Source organism: Eptesicus fuscus, chromosome 18 (assembly GCF_027574615.1).
Source record: "Eptesicus fuscus isolate TK198812 chromosome 18, DD_ASM_mEF_20220401, whole genome shotgun sequence".
NCBI classification, from domain to species: Eukaryota; Metazoa; Chordata; class Mammalia; order Chiroptera; family Vespertilionidae; genus Eptesicus; species Eptesicus fuscus.
This window is the reverse complement of record NC_072490.1, coordinates 13019913-13027469: the sequence shown is the minus strand read 5'-3', so window position 1 is coordinate 13027469 and position 7557 is coordinate 13019913.

The following is a 7557-nucleotide window of genomic DNA, read 5'->3' as shown; positions in this document are numbered from 1 at the left end:
CTGGAATGGTCTGAATCTGTCCACCGGGTACACTGGCTCTGGAGGTACAAAGTCAGCCACTGCCTGGGGCCACTCGACAAGAGCTTCAGAGAGGTCTGCAGCTGCTACTTGTATTGGGCTTGGAAGTGCTCAGGTGAGGCCCAGCTATGAAGCAAGGCAGGCTGGTGCTAGTGCCGGGCCTTGGGCCTTTTACTGATAGGTTTGGGGCATGCTGACACCAGCTGCTGCTTGTTTGAGAGGTTTTAGCAATGTCTGAAGCCTGAGCCAGGACAGGCCATTCATATGGAAAAGCCGCTGCGGGACCACTGAGGGCACTGTGTCAGGTATTGTGTGTCTTAAAAATTTATTGCGGCACAGCTTTTGAAAATCGCTGCTGTAACAGACATCCCCACCCCCCTTTATGCAACACTTTACAACCTCTTGCCCTTGGCCTATCTCTTGATGCTGGAGCTTTCCTGTAGACACTGCCAGGGAACCCACTCAGCACCCACACATGTGCCACCTGCAGAGTCTGCCCTGCAGGGTAATATTGGCCAAGGGGACACACCAATCAGTGGATTCACTTGTACTCCTTCACTCCCGGGACTGTCCCAAGGCTGATTTCATATAGTTCTCCAAGGACAGCCTCGTGGGACCAGGCAAATGACCTCTCAGTGAGTCATCCTTGTGTACCTGCCCTCTCTCCTTCCCAGCTGTAGCTGTAGGGACATGCCAAAAACATGTGCAGCTGTCTGAACGGCCTCACTCACTTGGGTGACCTCAGAACACTGCAATGAAGGAAAATGTCCCCAATGGGCCAAGCACAGCCGTCGGGGACTGGTGCATGGACAGGGGCTGGAAAGAGAAAGACCTGTAGGTCCCCGGGATCGCTGGGGCAGAAAGTCACTGACGTCCTCAAATGAGCAAGTGACTTGAAAAAGAAGTGTGATTCCTACAAAATAAAAATCCTGGGTAATGAGGCCACTGGATGCTGGTAAAAAGGCACCCTAGGCCTGGCCGGTGTGGCCCAGTGGTTGAGTGTTGACCTATGAACCAGGAGGCCATGGTTTGATTCCTGGTCAGGGACCATGCCCAGGTTGCTGGCTCAATCCCCAGTAGGGGGCATGCAGGAAGCAGCCAATTAATAATTCTCTCTCATCATTGATGTTTCTCTCTTCTCCCTTTCCCTTCCTCTCTGAAATCAATAAAAAAAAAAATATTTTTTTAAAATAAAAGGTATCCCATGCCTTGGATGGTTTGGCTCAGTGGATAGAGTGACAGCATGAGGACTGAGGGGTCCTAGGTTCGATTCCGATCAAGGGCACATGCAGACTCGATCCCCAGTGGGAGGGGACGGGGGGATGTGCAGGAGGCGGGCTGATCAATGATCCTCTCTCATCATTGATGTTTCTATCTCTCTCCCCTCTCCCTTCCTCTCTGATATATAAAAATATATTTAAAATAAATAAATAAAGGTACCCCAGAAAAAAAGCCCTGCACATATGCAGATATTTATGTCTGAAAGCCAGGGGACTGATAGAATTATAGGACTGGCTGGGGGCTGAGGGTGCACAGAACAGCAGATGCAAAAATCTGGAGTACATTTCACCACTCCTGTGAAGCAAAGACCTACGTCTGAGATGATACCACTCAGCTGGACAAATTCCAGCAGTGGGACCAGCAGGGAAAAGAATCAGGTATGGGGCTGGGTCTCCAGATTCACCCCCTGCTCCCCGAGAAAGCCCCAAATATTCCTACACTTACTAGATACTGGCTGTGGTTTCAGGGGGTGGGGGTGGGTGCTGTTTTTGATTGTTTGGGGGATTTTTTGGCCTGGACTGTGTTGACTGCTTTTTCAAGAACCTACTCATGGGGCGCATGCAGTGGTAGCTCACATTAAGGGTCAGTCACAGGCAGAAAAACAAGAACGGGCATTTGCCCATGAAGCTTGCCAAGCGTAACAACGGAAACAATTCCTCTTCCTGGGAGAAGAAGGAAAAGTCCGTGGTCTCCTCACACAGTGTTTCCTGCGGCCAGGCAGCGGGGGTGTGCTAGGCACAGCTCCAAAGCTTCCTGTCGGTTGAGCACTGCTGTTGGGCCAGTGGAAGCTGGGGGCTTTGCTGTGGACGATGGAAGCTTAAACAAGCCACCATTATACCTGGTTCTTGGTTTGCAGCCTAGGTGGGGGATTGCTAACACTTTATTTTTGAGAGCTCTGGGGTGGGGTGGGAGGGATCAGCTGGCCTTCACCTGACACAGGATAGAGCACACATTCAAGGCCCTGAATTCCCTAGTGATAGAGCATCCGTGGTTTAGGCACACCGGGTAGAAAATGAACGGTTGGTGGACGTGCAGGTATTTGCACAGTAGCCCCATGACATGCCACCCAGGCGCCGCTCAGGAAAGCCAGATGGGCCCTGAATGAGGACGAAGTCCAGGTGACTTGCCTCCCCAGGAACCACGTTGGGAACTGTGTCACAGCTCAGAGAAAAACTTCACAAGCAATTAAGGACAAACATTGTAGTCGCCACCAGCTACAGAAAGGGGCCCCACGCCAAAATCAGCTGCTTTCTGTCTTGGCTATTGGAGGCAGGACATCCCAAGCCGGGGGATGTTCCCGCAGCCTCCACCCCAGACGGGCGGCCACGTCTGAGTGAGCACCCGGTGACCATCTCGGAAGCGGTTCAGGCAGTAGAAGCGGCCTTACCCTACAGCTCGCCTCCTTCAGATTTCCTGGAACTGCAAGCGCCCATGACTGGTTACACAACTGACTGGGGCCTTTCCCAACAAAAACTCCTCCGCTTCTTCTGGGACGCGGCGTGTTTTCGTTTGAGGACTTCCTCGGGCTGTGAGAGGCACCTGGGGCTCTGCTCGAAACTGTCTCCAAGGTGTCACTCTCGCTGTGCAAGCCTGAACTAAATGCCACAGGTGGGACACGCTCCGACCGTGGGAAGATGAATCTTCAAATAAAGGACCAAAATCAGCCTCGAATCATCTTCCCCAACAGCTCATTAGACAGAAAAACAGTCTTCCCTAATGAACTGCTGGTCTAATGAAGGCCTCACCTGCAAGAGACCAGCTGACGAGGATCACTGACGAAAAGAGCCCGCCCACCTCCAAGGTGAGCAGGTCCCCTGCAAGCTACCGCCATCCAGTGACGGCAAACGGCCGGTGGCCCACAGCAGTGGTCACTCCATGCATTATACCTGGTTCTTGGTTTGCAGCCTAGGTAAGGCTGAACACGGGGGGCTTCTAGCCAGAGTGCACCACCCTGAGATTTACTGAGCAATATCTGTACAGAGGCTCACATGCTGACACTCACGGCCTATCTGTATGGTCAGGTCTTTGGGCCACCCAGGACTGGACTCGCAAAGACACACCACATACTACGATTGGGTACATCTCTCATGGAAACATAGAACTATTTAATTATCGACTCCATAGTTACAGTATTATGGATCAGTCTTTCCTCCACAGCAAGTTAAGTGAAGAGAAATCCACCTACTCATCTTCCAGTAAAACTCAATATCAAATACAAAAATAAAATCTTAAAAGAACCAAAAATGATGTACTAGGAATGGAGACTTTTTGCAATGGCAGAAGCCAGATGACAATGGAATATCTTTGAAGTAATAGAGAAAAAGAACTGCCGATCTAGAATTCTACATCTGGCTAATGGCAACTAACACTTGAGTCAGAAGAAAATGGAGTGCAAAAATAAGTAGAATGCAAGGAAGCAATGATGGGCAAAGAAAAATATATATTGGCAAATCTAAAAAAGCAATGAATGCACACACAATAATAGCTAACTTCAGGGAGGTGTTAACACAAGATAAATTTAAACTACTAGGCAATAACAACACAATAGAGGGTTAGGAGTACTGATTAACTTTATGTGTGTTTTTTTCTATTTTTAAAATATTTTTTATCATTGGTAGTATTACAGCTATCTCTCCCAGTCCTCCGCCCCCCCCCCTCCCCGCCTTTCCTCCCCTTCTCCCAGCCCCTACCCTCCTCCCTAGGTCTTCACTACCCTATCGCCCGTATCCATGGGCTATGCATATAAGTATACAAGTTCTTTGGTTTATCTCTTCTCATCCCCCCAAACCCACATGGAGGTATGTCAGTCTGTTCCATGGTTCGGGTCTTATTTTGTTGGCCCATTCATTTTGTTCATTAGATTCCACAAATAAGTGAGATCATGTGATATTTGTCTTTCTCAGTTTGGCTTAATTCACTTAGCATACTATTTTCTGGATCCATCCATGTTGTCCCAAAGGCTAGGCGATCCCTCTTTTTTTACAGTTGCATAGTAGTATTCCACAATGTAAATGCCCCACAGCTTTTTTATCCATTCGTCTTCTGATGGGCACCTGGGCTGTTTCCAAATCTTAGAACTTTATAAGTTTTTATAAAGTCGAATATGCATGTTAAAAATGTAACAAGAATTCACTGAAGAATTTTAGCTAATAAAGGTGTCAGGAATTACAGAATTATAAAGTCACCATTTTGTGACCTCTGATCAAGTAACAGATTTAGACAAAAATCAATGAGTGCGACCTTTAGTTAAATCATTGATGGGAAACCTGACAGCAGGAGGGATCAGGCTGCAAGACCTGAACCCACTAAGTGCGCATGCAGTGTCGTCCTTCTCGAGAGGATGCCCGGCCAGGTGAAGTACACAGCATCCCCCGCAAGAATACCTTGGGGACGGGGGGGACAAATCTGAATTTTTAAAAATATATTTTATTGATTTTTACAGAGAGGGAGGGAGAGGAATAGAGAGTTAGAAACATCGATGAGAGAGAAACATCGATCAGCTGCCTCCTGCACACTCCCTACTGGGTATGTGCCCGCAACCAAGCTACATGCCCTTGACCGGAATCGAACCTAGGACCCTTGAGTCTGCAGGCTGACGCTCTGTTCACTGAGCCAAACCAGTTAGAGCTGAACCTGAATTTAATCAAGCCTTTTAGAGCTTTCTTTCCATTTAGAGAGAATAATGGGACTAGAGGAACAAGTTAAATAACACGAGGACACAACAGCTAAACCCCGTGAGATGGCTTACAGGAATCCATAGACAAACTATTAGCAGTGAACAAACGATTCCAGCAACATTGCTGAATCCAAGATCAGTAAACATCAATCACATTGGACTATTCTAATCAGAAGATAAAAATGTTTAATAAGGATCCCATTCTGGGTAGCTATAATAAAGTATCTGGGATACTTTATGACAAAAAGATGTGCAGGACTTTTATAAAGAAAGCCATAAAACTTTATCGAAAAAAACAATAAAGACTTAAATCAGTGGAGATCCTATGTTAATGACTGTAAAGTTCAGTCATAAGTCACATTTTCTCAAATTAATCTATAAATTCAATGCAACTTGAAGAAAAAAAAAAGTAAGGGCATTTTATGGAACTCACCAACCCCATCTTAAAAATGTATAGCTTCCTCTTGATTTCATTTTAACTATAAAACTGCCCTAAAAAACGGTCTTTAAAGTAAAAAAAAAATTAAGTTCCAGGAATAGAACAAGCAATTTTGAACTTGCCCTAGCAGATAGATTTTTTTTAAAAATCAAATATAGAAAAATAGCCCAAGAAAGCCAGCACCAGACCCATGCACATACAAAAACTTGGTAAAGGATAGAGGCAGCCCTATCAGAAGAGCAAGGAGTCACTTGCTGAAGCAAGAAATCAGGTGGTATGAGGAACTTACCCATAAAAATTTAGGGTAGAATCAAGTACTAGATATAAAATGCAAATCTTTCAACATTTCAGAAAACAGAATATCTTTGACCTTGAGGTAGCCAGTGAAGCAAAGTTAAAATATAAATCACAGACTGCGAGAAAGTATTTCCAAGGCATATTACTAACCAAGGATAGCCCTGAGCAGTTTGGCTCAGTGGATAGAGCGTCGGGCCGTGGACTGAAAGGTCCCGGGTTCGATTCTGGTCAAGGGCATGTACCTTGGTTGCGGGCTCCATCCCCAGTTGGGGGGCGTGCAGGAGGCAGCTGATTGATGTTTCTAACTCTCTATCCCTCTCCCTTCCTCTCTGTAAAAAAGTCAATAAAAAATATTTTTTTAAAAAATATCCATAATATGTTGAGAACTCTCAAATGCAGAAGACCTCAATACCAAAAAGAAAAGAAAAAGAAAAAGGATATAAACAAATAACTCACAGATGTGTGGAAGCCTAAAAGTTCAACATACAAATGAAAAGGTGATCAGTCTCACTGGAAATATAAAATAAAATGAAAGACCACTTCAGTTCACATTGGCAAAAGTTGAACTAATATTAAGTACAAGAGAAATGTGGGGGAATAGGTACTCTGCTACACTGCTGATGAGAAGATGAACTGGTTCTACCACTAGGGAGACCCATGTGGAAGTATTCAGGTACGCTGAAATGGCGCATACCCTCTGACCCACTAATTTTATTTCTGAGTACACACTCAGCACATAAACTTGCACATGAACACGAGATGTTGAAATATGTTTGTTCACTGTAACATTAGTTGAAATGGTCAAAAAGAAAACCACATTAAAATTTTCCTAACAGGGCAACTAGAAGTAAATTGTGGCATATTCATACAATAGAATACCAAACAGCACTTAAAAGGAATGAATTAGATTTACATGCATCAGATACATTTCAAAATACTAAGGGAAAAAGCAAGCTGTAAAAGGATACATACAGCACAACTACCATGTAATTTGTTTATAGATACACCTGTATATGAACCTTAATAGTAAATGTTATGATCTAAGGCTGGTGGTGTTGCCCCGCTGGCATGGCTCAGTGGTCGAGTCATGGTTCGATTCGGTTCAGGGCACATGCCCGGGATGTGGGCTCCATCCCCAGTAGGGGGCGTACAGGCAGCAGCTGATGAATTATTCTCTTTGATGTTTCTCCTCTCCCTTCCTCTCTGAAATCAATAAAAATATATATTTTTTAAAATTAAAAAAGTAAAGTTGGGTGTATTTACAACAGAAATTATCTTCTGAGGTACTTTCAGTGCCTGCCCTATTTTTTGTTGCTTTGTGTTTTTTTTTGTTAATCCTCACAAGAGGGTATTTTTTTCATTGCTTTTTAGAGAGTGGAAAGGAGGGAGGGGTATGGAAGGAGAGAAACACTGATGTGAAAGAGACACATCAATTAGTTATCTTCTGCACATGCCCCCATCAGGGCCAGGGATCACACCTGTAACCCAGGTACATGACTTTGTCCAGGAATCAAACCCAAGACCCTTTGGTGTGTGGACCAACGCTCTAACCACTGAGCACACCAGCCAGGGCAGTGCCTGACCTATTTTATTTATTTTTTTTTAAATTAAAAATAAAGGTAGCCAAATGCAAAGATATCAGGGGGAAAACAATGCTTCCCACCTTTTAGTAAACCAATTTTTTATGACACAAATTACTTGTAGAATTATAATTCAGTAAAAAATAAAACTTAGGCCCAGCCAGGGTGGCTCAGTGGTTGAGCATCAGCCTATGAACCAGGAGGTCACAGTTCAATTCCCAGTCAGGGTATGTGCCCGGGGTTATGGGCTCAATCCCCAGTGTGGG